The sequence below is a fragment of the Haematobia irritans genome, chromosome 3, assembly GCF_050003625.1.
Source record: "Haematobia irritans isolate KBUSLIRL chromosome 3, ASM5000362v1, whole genome shotgun sequence".
Lineage (NCBI taxonomy): Eukaryota > Metazoa > Arthropoda > Insecta > Diptera > Muscidae > Haematobia > Haematobia irritans.
Genome location: NC_134399.1, coordinates 185,287,111 through 185,301,855, shown reverse-complemented (window position 1 = coordinate 185,301,855; position 14,745 = coordinate 185,287,111). Strand labels below are relative to the sequence as shown.

Genomic DNA, 14,745 nt, shown 5'->3' with positions numbered 1-14,745 from the left:
ATAAAAAAAAAACAACAGCAATGCTTAAAGAACAAAACCAAGAATAACAAAACAAAACGAATGAAAAAAAATTATTTCTATAGAAAATGTTGTCCAAATTTTATTTCTATTGAAAATTTTTTCAACAGAAAATTTTGTCAAAATTGTATTTCCGCAAAAGATGTTGTCAACATTTTATTGCTATAGAATTTTACCAAATGTGGCATTTGGTTTGCAGAGCTATGTTTTCTTGGAGAATAATGTTTTTTTTCTTAATTTTGCCACCCGTGCGTATGACAGTTGTATAACAACTTAACTACTCATACGATCCATAGTTCACATAGAGAATTAAAGCTTACTGCCTATATAAAATCAATTGGAGTGGCACACACACAACTTAATAAAATGTAGCAGTTTTTTTTTTTTTAATTGGAAACAAATACATTTCCGCATACTCCGATCACCCTTTAGAGACAATGTCTCTCCTCTATTCATACACATGCATATACAATATGTATACGACCCCATTACCTTGACATATTTATGATGGCAAAGTTTACACAAATAAACGTTTTGAGACAAGCCTGTGAAATGGAAAAATTCCACATTGTACGCTTGTCACTCACTCACATCTGCTTGCATTTATTTTTGTTGACAATCAAACTGGAAGATAAGCAAAACAAAAAACAATCTTGACGAATGAATTTATAACCGCTTATCTGCTATGTTATAATAACTAAATCACAATTAAGTGATTACAATTTGTTTAAATGTTCTTAATTGCTACAATTGGGATATTATCTTTGAGAAGATGTAAAAATAAATTACAGAAAAACACATTAAGGTAAATTTCTTTGTAAGATAATAGATGATAATAGACAAAAAAATTCTAGCAATGAATAAATAGGTTTAAGTTTTTTTTTTTGGGAATTGAGATGATCGAGATGAGATGATAAATCTCATCTCGAAAATGTAAAATACCCAAGAGAACAGACCAATCCCAACGACAATGAGCAAGCGAACATTTTAAAGCAGAGACTTACTTCAGCAATGTTTCTTAAAGGGTGAAAAAGGCAAATAATTCAGGAAAATATTTAGAATTGCCACATTTTTGGTATTTTTTATATTTAGTGGAATCTTGCCTTCATATCATCGGAATAAGTACCCAGCAAAAAAAATTGAAAGTACTTCTGAAGGCACAACTTAAAAAGCACTTCCAAAAATGTCCTCCCAAAGATGTTCTTTATTTTAACTACTCAGGAATTTCTTTTAATTCAATTTTTTATAATTCGCTTTTTTCATATTTTTAAAAGGAAATTTTATCTTTTTTTGTTTCAAATGGATTAAAAAAGAGTAAGAAATAGTAAAATTTAAAATTATAATTATATTTTTTCGAAAAAATGCTATATCCAATCTAGAAAAATTTTCATTTTCAAATATTTGATCTCAAACGTGTCAGACAAGCGTTAGAATGTATTAAAAATCATAGAAAATTATAAAAATTATTTATTTTGCAAAATATTACAAAATTTTTGAATTCACATTTAAAACACTGAATTCGAATCACACCTTAAGAAGTGATGCAAATTCAGTGTAACGGCTGTTTGAAATGGTGGATATCCATCCTATGACAAGCCCATTCATCGCTTCTGCGCCAATTTTGGACCATTTCCAGATAAAAAAAAAAAAACATTTTCACTACTTTTTGACGACGTTTATTTATTTGCTGGGATGTTAAAAACTGTACGATATAAAAAAAAACTTTCACATATATATTTATAAACCTAACATAAATCTAGACTTCCAATTTCATTATAATTGAGTAAAAATTGCGATGTCTATAAGACACTTTGCCAAAACATATAAACCAAAATATACATACGTCTATGTGGACCTAAAATACGTCAATATTTCAGGTACGTCAGATAAATGTATCTAGAAACCTAAGATGTTAAATCGGGGGATTCGGCTTTACCAAACCATAGACCAGTATACTCCAAATCCGACACAGATCTTTGCGGACCTAAAATACCAAAACCAAGACAGATGTGCACCATATTCCGCACACCTTTTTGTTGACCTAAAAGACATTTGATTTACAATTTCAGAAAATATGATAAAAATTGAGGCGTCTTAAGCTCATATAGTCAGATCGGGGGATAGATCTATATGGGGGCTATACCAGAACATGGACCGACACACACCATATTTGACGTACGCAAAAATTATCAAAGTCAATAATTTTATGAACTCAAGAGGATTTAAATTGGCTGTAGTACCCTAAACGGTTCACTTTATAAATTCGGTATAGTTTCAAATGTGTGAGAATTTATTCCAAGAAAAAAATTTAACAGACTCATCAATCGAAGTATTGTCAATAATGTTTCCCCATCTTGCTGGCAAAATATGAATACCGTGTTGACTCACACCGTATTTGGCACATCTCTTTGTGAACCTAAAATTCATCTAGAATTCTATGTTCACGCAAATAAAATTAAAATTCCGAAGTATAGAAGCTCAAGAAGTCCAAACCGAGAGACTAATCCAAAACATGGACCGTACACACTATTTGATACACCGATACGGACCAATCCCTGCATGGGTGTTAGAGATCATATACTAACACCACGTACCAAATTTCAAGCGAATCGTATGAATTTTGCTCATCCATGAGGCTCCGGATGTCAAATCTGGCGATCGGTTTATATGAGGGCTATAAATTATTATGGGCCAAGGTGGACCAATTTTTGCGTAGTTGTTAGATACCATATACCAACACTATGTACCAAATTTCAACCAGATCCGCTGAAATTTGCTTCTCTTTGAGGCTCCGCAAGCCAAATCTGGGGATCGGTTTATATGGGGGCTATATATAATTATGAACCGATATGGACCAATTTTTGCATAGATGTTAGAGACCATATACTAACAACATGTACCAAATTTCAACTGGATCGGATGAATTTTGCTCCTCCAAGAGGCTGTGCAAGCCAAATCTGAGCGTCGGTTTATATGGGGGCTATACGTAAAAGTAGTCCGATATGGCCCATTTGCAATACCATCCGACCTACATCAATAACAACTACTTGTGCCAAGTTTCAAGTTGATACCTTGTTTCGTTCGGAAATTAGCGTGATTTCAACACACGGTCGGACGGACGGACATGCTTAGATCGACTCAGAATTTTACCACGACCCAGAATATATATACTTTATGAGGTCTTAGAGCAATATTTCGATGTGTTACAAACGGAATGACAAAGTTAATACACCCCCCCCCCCCATTCTATGGTGGAGGGTATAAAAATGCGGTGTCTAGTAGCTCAAGAAGTCAAATTGGGTGATCGGTGTATATGGGGGCTATACCAAATCATAGATTAGGTAGGTGGCAGCCCGTTGTATCAGGGTCACTTAGACTACTCAGTCCAATTCAATTGGGTCGAGGCAGGAATCGAACCCACGACCTTATGTATGCAAGGCAGGCATTCTAACCATTGCATCACGGTGGCTCCCAAATCATGGGCCGCAGGAATGCAATTCGGCAGATCGGTACATATATCTATACCAAAAACATATTCTGAACATATATTTATGGAACTAAAATACTTCTAAATTTCCAATTTCAGACAATCGACATACAGGCATGTAAAAAGAAGATAAATCATTAAATCTGTTTTTAAAGAAATGTAAAAATATCTATCTTAAAATATCATCTTATTTCAATTAAATTTTATTTCAAATAATTTAATTTAATTTTATTCAAATAAATGAACTAAATTTAAATTTAACTAAATTTCTTACTTTCTCTGTTCCACTTTGTCCTCACTCTTCAATGGCATTGCATTATCAAATCTCAAATATCTCATCATCATAATTTTATCAAGCGATATCATTTATTTCTATCTTAGGAACAAATATCAGAGTAAACGTCTAACCATTAGTTTGAGTAAATCTGTATTGCGGTCTACAGTATTTTCAGACTCTAAAATTATCAGTATCATTATGATCGCTTATCTACAAAAACAAAAACTAGCTATAAACAAATTGTTGTAAGCAACAACAACAATAAAACAAAACTAAAACCACATAGCTATAGGCAAATAAAACAAAGAAACAAATCATCTTACAAAGCCATGGTAATGATGACGGTGAGACGAAAATAAAAGTAATAATAAAATAATTATCGGTATCACAAACCATGACATACACACACACACAGATACAACTAAGGAGCATAGGCTAAAATAATCAAAAATAAAAACACCGCAATATTTGTCTCAGTTCATTTTGTATTTGTTTTTTTTTTTTTTTTTTTGCTTTTCTTTCAACAAGAAAAAATTTTCAAATAGAAAAAAGGTGAGACTATAAAACAAACAGTTTTTGCTATGCATGTGACGCAGACGAATGGTCACGAAGAAGCACACGTTTGAACGACCACATACAAACAAACACAGAAGAAGGTTTACGAATGTGTTGACATCTTTACTTTAGGTTTTTTTTACTTAATGACACTGAACGAAGGTAAGTGAGTATTGTTCGACTGCAAAAGCACTTTTGCAGGGCAAAAATATCAGACCAAAATGTTGATTTCTACACTCACAAAGCGAAGCCACCAAGAAGGAAATTTTTGAAATTTTAACTAACCTGTATAAATATCGCCAATATTAAAAAAATTAAATATTTTTCGACAAATTCAAGAAATTTTATTAAGGTAGAATTACATACCATGCGTTCAATGCGTACAATACGTCCGATGATTGAAGAGTTGAAATTTCTCCTTGAAATCAAAAGCTCGAATAGTCTGCCGCAAACAGAAAAAAACAACCCTTCCATCAACGCACGCATGGTGTGTAACTCAACCTTTTGTCATTGTTTTTATTCCACTTGTAGTTTGAAGGAAAATATTGGAGCTCAAAATTGCAAAAATTGCGAAGTTCAAGATGGGGACATTTGTGTTAAAATTTAAAATTTTTAAAAAATTCTAAACTATTTTGTGGGACATACGAATTTCCCTTTTTTTGACGTACGTAAAAAGGTCAATAATATCATGGACTCAAATAGAGTTAAATTGGCTTTAGTGCCCTAGAGGGTTGACTTTATTGGGAGAGCAAATTAAAATTTCGGTATTGTTTCAAATGTATGAGAATTTATTCCGAGCAAAACTTCACTAATCGAAATATTGTTCGTAAAATTTTTCCCATCATTCTGGAAAAATAAGAATACCGTGTTGACTCAATCCGCCAGTTGGGCCAATTTTGGTTTCTTCATAAAATCGATAATGCTGATCAGTCATCGATCGGAAAATATGGTAATCAGAACGAGCAATATCTAAGTTATACGGCGGGTGGAGTTGGACTTTGTGTGTTTGCAAATAACTTTTTACAGGGTTTGCAACATGTGGCGTTGAGCGTGATGCAAAACTACATTGTCTTACCTTGCCAAATATTGTGAACGTTTATTACTTAATTCTCGGCAAAAACGCCACAATTGAGTTCGATACAAAGTTCCTGCGATCATTTCACTTGTCTGCAGCATCTCATAGTAGATCACGCCCAAAATAGCTTTTCCATGTAACAGGTTGGCTGATAAGTTCCCGGTCTAACAAAGAAAAACACATTTTTTTGTCAAATTCGTTTTTATTATTCAACATAGTTCCCTTCAAGAGCGATACAACGATTATAACGACCTTCTAATTTTTTGATACCATTTTTATAGTACTCCTTCGGTTTTGCCTCAAAATAGGCCTCAGTTTCGGCGATCACCCCTTCAGTGCAGCCAAATTTCTTCCTTGCGAACATCCTTTTGAGGTCTGAGAACAAGAAAAAGTCGCTGGGGGCCAGATCTGGAGAATTCGGTGGGTGGGGGAAGCAATTCGAAGCCCAATTCATGAATTTTTGCCATCGTTTTCAATGACTTGTGGCACGGTGCGTTGTCTTGGTGGAACAATACTTTTTTCTTCTTCATATGGGGCCGTTTTGCCCCATATGAACCATCACTGTTGATGGTTTTTCCCTTCTCAAGATAATCGATAAAAATTTTTCCATGCGCATCCCAAAAAACAGAGGCCATTACTTTGCCAGAGGACTTTTGAGTCTTTCCACGCTTCGGAGACGGTTCATCGGTCGCTGTCCACTCAGCCGACTGTCGATTGGACTCAGGAGTGTAGTGATGGAGCCATGTTTCATCCATTGTCACATATCGACGGAAAAACTCGGGTGTATTACGAGTTAACAGCTGCAAACACCGCTCAGAATCATCAACACGTTGTTGTTTTTGGTCAAATGTGAGCTTGCGCGGCACCCATTTTGCACAGAGCTTCCGCATATCCAAATATTGATGAATGATATGGCCAATTCGTTCGTTTGATATCTTTAAGGCCTCTGCTATCTCGATCAACTTCATTTTACGGTCATTCAAAATCATTTTGTGGATTTTTTGATGTTTTTCGTCGGTAACCACCTCTTTCGGGCGTCCACTGCGTTCACCGTCCTCACATTTCACCACGCTTAAATTTTGCATACCAATCAATTATTGTTGATTTCCCTGGGACAGAGTCCGGAAACTCATTGTCAAGCCAAGTTTTTGCTTCCACTTGCCGAAATTCCTTTTTTTCCATTTTTTTTTTTCACAATAACAAAAGTTGCTCACAAACTAATTGACTTACAGGCGTCAAATTTTGACATGAATCATTTGAAGGTTGGTACTATATAAAAAGAATATGAATTTAATACTAGCGACGCCATCTATGTGTCAGGCTGGGGACTTATCAGCCAACCTGTTATAAAGGGTGATTTGTTAAGAGCTTGATAACTTTTTTTTAAAAAAAAACGCATAAAATTTGCAAAATCTCATCGGTTCTTTATTTGAAACGTTAGATTGGTCCATGACATTTACTTTTTGAAGATAATTTCATTTAAATGTTGACCGCGGCTGCGTCTTAGGTGGTCCATTCGGAAAGTCCAATTTTGGGCAACTTTTTCGAGCATTTCGGCCGGAATAGCCCGAATTTCTTCGGAAATGTTGTCTTCCAAAGCTGGAATAGTTGCTGGCTTATTTCTGTAGACTTTAGACTTGACGTAGCCCCACAAAAAATAGTCTAAAGGCGTCAAATCGCATGATCTTGGTGGCCAACTTACCGGTCCATTTCTTGAGATGAATTGTTCTCCGAAGTTTTCCCTCAAAATGGCCATAGAATCGCGAGCTGTGTGGCATGTAGCGCCATCTTGTTGAAACCACATGTCAACCAAGTTCAGTTCTTCCATTTTTGGCAACAAAAAGTTTGTTAGCATCGAACGATAGCGATCGCCATTCACCGTAACGTTGCGTCCAACAGCATCTTTGAAAAAATACGGTCCAATGATTCCACCAGCGTACAAACCACACCAAACAGTGCATTTTTCGGGATGCATGGGCAGTTCTTGAACGGCTTCTGGTTGCTCTTCACTCCAAATGCGGCAATTTTGCTTATTTACGTAGCCATTCAACCAGAAATGAGCCTCATCGCTGAACAAAATTTGTCGATAAAAAAGCGGATTTTCTGCCAACTTTTCTAGGGCCCATTCACTGAAAATTCGACGTTGTGGCAGATCGTAAGTCTATTCATGATGAAATGTCAAAGCATACTGAGCATCTTTCTCTTTGACACCATGTCTGAAATCCCACGTGATCTGTCAAATACTAATGCATGAAAATCCTAACCTCAAAAGAATCACCCTTTATTCGGCTTTGCCGTCGATGTTAAGGCCTGAGCGGGGAAACCGTATAATTGTTTTCGGTTGGTATTGTTATAGTAGATTCTACGACTATTCAGTCTATTGTCTAAAATCTTATTTGGAAACATTTAAATGGGAAGCCCTACCCCACCTGCCGCATAGCCCAGACATTGCCCCTTCTGATTACCACTTCTCCCGATAGATAATGCATTATCTGGCTGATCAACATTTCATTCTTACGGAATCCTAGCGATGGGCAATACCTATGTTACAATTTGTTTCAAAATAAATTCTCAAACCTTTAAATAGAATTTGCCCTCCATAGTAAAAACAAGAAATAACAAGTATATACTGCCGTAAGTTCGGCCAGGCCGAATCTTATGTACCCTCCACCATGGATTGCGCAGAAACTTCTACGAAAGACTGTCATCCACAAATTTCAACTCACTCGGATGAAATTTGCTCCTCCAAGAGGATCCAAAACCAAATCTCGGGATCGGTTTATATGGGGGCTATAAATGATTATGGACTGATATGGACCACTTTTGGCATGGTTGTTAAATATCATATACTACCACCACGTACCAAATTTCAACCAGATCGGATGAATTTTGCTTCTCCAAAAGGCACCGGAGGTCAAATCTGGCGATCGGTTTTATGAGAGATATATATAATTATGGACTGATAGGAACCAATTCCTGCATGGTTGTTGGATACCATATACTAACATCACGTACCAAATTTCAACCGAATGGGAAGAATTTTGCTCTTCCAAGATGCTCCGGAGGTCAAATCTGGGGATCGGTTTATATGGGGCCTATATATAATTATGGACCGATATCGACCAATTTTTGCATGGGTGTTTGAGGCCATATATTAAAATCACGTGCCATATTTCAACTGAATCAGATGAATTTTGGTCTTCCAAGAGGCTCCGGAGGTCAAATCTGGTGATCGGTTTATTTATATGGGAGCTATATATAATTATGGACCGATATGGACCAATTTTTGCATGGTCATTAGAGACGATATACTAACATCATGTACGAAATTTCAGCCGGATCGTATGAAATTTGTTTCTCTTAGAGGCTCTGCAAGCCAAATCGGGGGATCGGTTTATATGGGGGTTATATATAATTATGGACTGATGTGGACCAATTTTTGCATGGTTGTTAGAGACCATATACTAACACCATGTACCAAATTTCAGCCGGATCGGATGAAATTTTCTTCTCTTAGAGGCTCCGCAAGCCAAATCGGGGGATCGGTTTATATGGGGGCTATATATAATTATGGACCGATGTGGACCAATTTTTGCATGGTTGTTAGAGACCATATACTAACACCACGTACCAAATTTCAGCCGGATGGGATGAAATTTGCTTCTCTTAGAGGCCTCGCAAGCCAAATTTGGAGGTCCGTTTATATGGAGGCTATATGTAAAAGTGGACCGATATGGCCTATTTGAAATACCATCCGACCTACATCAATAACAACTAATTTTGCCAAGTTTAAAGTCGATAGCTTGTTTCGTTCGGAAGTTAGCGTGATTTCAACAGACGGACGGACGGACGGACGGACATTCTCAAATCGACTCAGAATTTCACCACGACCCAGAATATATATACTTTATGGGGTCTTAGATCAATATTTCGATGTGTTACAAACGGAATGACAAAGTTAATATACCCCCATCCTATGGTGGAGGGTATAAAAAGCGAAATTATTGAAAAAAATGTTTTTTTTTTTTTTTCGTTCAAATGAACTTCAAGCAGTGCAAAGGATTCGAAAACAGAATACTTTCGTCCTAAAACAATCCCATGTAAAATTCACTGAAGATGTGCCAAATTTCAAAATTCGTTTTTCAATTATAGAAAATTTCGAAAAATCTACCATGTCAACCTTTCGCATTAGAATCCCTATTCAGAGTCAAATTAATGTATACCTTAACAAAAATATACATTACGTTCCATTGTCTTTATTGCCAAGCTAATTATCACACATCAACCTAAAACGTGATTAATCGTATAGTTGGTTATGACAATAAAACCTCTCTCTTCTCTGCCAACAACAAGCCCCACCCTCACCACCACCATATAGTTTCAAACGAATGTTACAAACCCCCATACACATTCAATATTAATCTCCCATCTCATGTAGAGGAGAACTCTAATACACTTTGCACGAGTTGTAGCCGGCTATTTAATGTTATAATTAAAATGGGGACAAAAAATGCTGTTCTCATAACAATAATTTTTCTCAACAAACAACAAAAGACCTGCAGTGCAAATACATACATACAAACAAAAAAGACCACCTCAAAAGAGAGTGAAGCATAGAGAGAGAGAGAGAGTAAGAGTTTAAGTTAGTGAATGTGTGAGTAAAGAAATTTTTTAAGAAATCAAAACAACTAAAATTTAAATCAGTTAGCAGTAGCGTCGTCTAAGCCTTAAACAAAACAACGTTCAGAATAGAACAGTTCCGTGATTTTGTTGAAAAGCGGCAAAGCAAACCGTCGACATTACGCGATCTTAAAGTGTGAAGTTATTCAAATGCATTTGATAGACTCGGTCGGCAAACGGGCAAAGTGAAACATTTCTGTTTGTTTGGTGGCATTCGTGGCGTTCGTATTCATCATTGTCCGTCGGTGTTGTTTGCTAATTTTTCATTTTTGACAAATTATCATGTCTTGAAGAGACGGGAATATTAACATTTTTTATTTAATTATTTTTTTTTTTTAATAAATGAAGAAATCACAAAATTATGAATATCAGTTTAACAAAATCCTTTTCTTCCCCCTAACCCTAATAAAAACAACGCAAATCTAAGAAATTCTATTTTTTTTTTTGTGAAATGAAATGAATTAAAGTGCAATCGCTTGTCATGTCATCGTGTCAGTGCTTAATATCATGTTAGTGTCATTTTTACTCCCACAAAACAAAATGCTGTGTGTGTGTGTGTCTTACAATGGTCGACATCATGAGTCGATGATTGGGCAAAAAACAAAAACGAAATAGACGCCTCAAAACATGCCACTTGAAAATTAATTTGAGTCCATTTCTTTCATTTGGACAAAGGGGCTCCAATAACTTTGTCTATCCCAAATTTTTTGGCTTTATTAAGCACGTGTTTATTTTTATTGTTGTTATTTGGTGCTACTATTGTTTGCCCTAAAACAATTTGCTGCCTCTCAAAAACTCAACAAAGCAAAAAAACAATATTAAACAAACAACAACACAACAACAACAAAAAGGACAAGACAAAACAAGAGTATCGCTGTTAGAGAAAATTACCGTTGCGTGTCTGGTGTCTAATCCAAAACAGAAAATGGCCTTCTTAAGTAGTTCCAGTAACGGTATCAGCTACCGTATTACACTTCAAATGGGTATGTTAATGATTTCCCCCAGCAGCTACTTTTTCTCCTCACCCCCAACTCCCATTTATTATTTCTTTTGATGTTGTTTTTGTGGTGTTTTTTTTGTAATTTTTCGATTTACCTGTTTTTGCGTAAATTCCAATGTGTGTATACATTTCTTTTGAGTGTTTTAATTGTGGTACGAATGAATGAAAAGTGTTTGATATTATGCGTAAGTATGTATATCAAAATTATTACACTGTTTGCGATTAAAGTGATGGTATTGGGTAGACGAAAAAGTCTTTTCGTTTTTCTAATCAAACTTCAACTTGTTTATTATACCCCACCATAGGATGGGTGTATACTAACTTTGTTATTACGTGTCTAACATATTGATATATTGGCCTCAGACCCCATAAATTATATAAATTCTGGGTCCTGATAAAATTTTGAGTCGATCTAGCTATGTCTGTCTGTAAAATCACACTAACTTCCAAACGAAACAAGCTATCAACTTGAAACTTGTAGGTCGGATGGTAAAGGGTGGTTACCTTCATCCGATGGTCCAAATTTTCGATGACGCTGAAGCATAATGGAGGTTCTATGCCGTTAATGTGCCGAATTATCTCATCCTTTAGCTCTTGAATTGTTGCTGGCTTATCGGCGTACACCTTTTCTTTCAAATAACCCCAAAGAAAAAAGTCCAACGGTGTCAAATCACATGATCTTGGCGGCCAATTGACATCGCCATTACGTGAGATAACGCGGCCATTGAATTTGTTGCGCAAAAGAGCCATTGTTTGTTAGCTGTGTGGCAAGTGGAACAGGGTTGGCCTGTCACAAACTGTGACTTTTGCGACATACATTTGCGACGGTATAATACGTATGTCGCAAAAGTCGTAAACCTACTGTATAAAACCTAATTTTGAATAGAAGAAATCCTGAACATTTTTTAATTTAGTTTGACAGCATTCGCTGTAGGTTTCTGCAGAAATTTGTGAAAGTTTTCCCACGGTCAAGCCTATTTTCTTGGGTGGTATCGAAATTGCCGTTGGTGAGTGTGCAAAATACTTTTGGGTTATATTGGACAGGAGACTGAACTTAAAGCTAAGAAAGGTTGAGAAAATCCACGGTACTCTTGCAAAATGCAATAGGGAAAATGTGGGGACTAAAACCAAAAATTGTGGACATTCCTAAGAATTGAAACTTCTTCGCACATACCATCGTCTTGGATATCATCGAATTCACTGTCTAGCTGACGCAACTAAAGTACTTTGAGTTTGCGACTTTTGTTACTTTTTCTACATTTACGACGCGTATGTGACGTATACGACGTTTACAACTTTGCGACAGTCGCAAACCTAAAAAAGTTTGATACAGACCATCTCTGAAGTGGAACCGTCCTGCTGAAACCACATATCGTCCACATCCATATCTTCCAATTCGGGCCATAAAATGCTCGTTATCATCTCACGATAGCGAACACCATTCACAGTAACTGCCTGACCGGCCTCATTTTGGAAAAAATACGGCCCGATGATGCCGCCAGCCCATAAACCGCACCAAACAGTCACTCTTTGTGGGTGCATTGGTTTTTCGACAATCACTCTTGGATTCTCATTCGCCCAAATGCGGCAATTCTGTTTATTGACGAATCCACTGAGGTGAAAATGTGCCTCATCACTGAAGATGATTTTCTTCGAAAATTGATCATCCACTGATGCCATTTCTTGGAACCATTCTGCCCATTCACGACGTCCATGGTTCAAATTGAGTAAGTCTGAAATAGAGAAATGTTAAATAAAATTCGGGAAAAAAAACTTGGCGTTTAGGTGTGGTTCACATTCAACATCGGCCCTTACAATTTAACCACCCTTTATTTTAAATGGTCCATATCGGACCACTGTTATCCCCCATATAAACCGACATCCAGGTTTGTCTTGCTGACGCTCTTGAACGAGCAAATTTCATCCAATGCGGTTAAAATTTGGTACGTGATGTTAGCATATGCCCTCTAACAATTGTACAAAAATGTGTTCATATCGGTCCATAATTATATATAGACCCATATAAACCGATTCACAGATTTGCTTTACGGAGACTGTTGAACGAGCAAATCTTATCCAATCCGATTGAAATTTGGATCGTGATGCCCTCTAACATGCTTTCGAAAATTGGTTCATATCGGTCCATATATAGCCCCTATATAAAACGATCCCCAGATTTTCCATACGGATACCCCTGGAAGAGCAAATCTTATCAGATCGGTAGAAATTTGGTACGTGTTGGTAGTATATGCCCTCTAATAACCATGCAAAAATTGGCCTATTCACGGACAAAAAAGACTGTTTTTCATATGTTTGGGTGTAAAAATTATATGTTTGGAACTCACATTTTTTAAAACAATATTTTTAAGTGCAAGCATATATTTTTCATAATGTAGCAAAACATGTTTGGGACATATATCTTACATTGAACAATACAAACAATATTTTGTTTGGACCAATCCTAAAATATATATATATATATATATATATATATATATATATATATATATATATATATATATATATATATATATGCTCGAAGCATAATGTGTTTGGGGTATATGTTACAGAATCGATTTTTTTGAGGGTATATATCACCCATATAAATAGACCCCCAGGTTACAGTGGCAGCCCGATTAAGATTCAGGCTCACTTAGACTATTCAGTCCATTGTGACCCCTAAAAGACCACCTCGAAGAAGAAATTTCACCCGATCCGGTTGAAGAAGAACAAGAACTAAAGAAGCATAACACGTTGGCTGATAAGTCCCCGGTCTAACAAAGAAAAACACATTTTTTTGTCAAAATTCCTTTGTAATTATTCAACCTAGTTCCCTTCAAGAGCGATACAACGATTATAACGACCTTCCAATTTTTTGATACCATTTTGCTAGTACTCCTTGCCTCAAAATAGGCTTCAGTTTCGGCGGTCACCTCTTCATTGCAGCCAAATTTTTTCCCTGCGAGCATCCTTTTGAGGTATGAGAACAAGAAAAAGTCGCTGGGGGCCAAATCTGGAGAATACGGTGGGTGGGGAAGCAATTCGAAGCCCAATTCATTTTTGCCATCGTTGTCAATGACTTGTGACACGGTGCGTTGTCTTTGTGGAACAACATTTTTTTCGTCTTCATATGGGGCCGTTTTTCGATTTCACCTCCAAACGCTCCAATAACGCCATATAATAGTCACTGTTGATGGGTTTTCCCTTCTCAAGATAATCGATAAAAGTTATTCCATGCGCATCCCAAAAACAGAGGCCATTACTTTGTTAGCGGTTCACCGCTCGCTGTCCACTCAGCCGACTGTCGATTGGACTCAGGTGTGGAGTGATGGAGCCATGTTTCATCCATTGTCACATATCGACGGAAAAACTCGGGTGTATTACGAGTTAACAGCTGCAAACACCGCTCAGAATCATCAACACGTTGTTGTTTTTGGTCAAATGTGAGCTCGCGCGGCACCCATTTTGCACAGAGCTTCCGCATATCCAAATATTGATGAATGATATGACCAACACGTTCCTTTGATATCTTTAAGGCCTCTTCTATCTCGATCAACTTCATTTTACGGTCATTCAAAATCATTTTGTGGATTTTTTTGATGTTTTCGTCGGTAACCACCTCTTTCGGGTGTCCACTGCGTTCACCGTCCTCC

The 14,745-nt window shown here is 36.6% G+C and overlaps 1 protein-coding gene across 2 annotated transcripts in view; it reads left to right on the top strand.

Annotated features, from left to right (window-relative positions):
* Ac13E (Adenylyl cyclase 13E) overlaps positions 1-14,745 on the top strand; it is a 242,762-nt gene that overhangs the window by 150,443 nt on the left and 77,574 nt on the right. The window contains exon 1 of one of the 2 annotated variants that reach the window (XM_075300409.1): positions 10,148-11,075. The exons of the other annotated variant lie outside the window; for it this stretch is intronic. The gene's annotated coding sequence lies outside the window, so the exon portion shown is untranslated. Of the gene's footprint in view, positions 1-10,147; positions 11,076-14,745 lie in introns of those variants that run through there. 2 annotated transcript variants of the gene reach the window in all.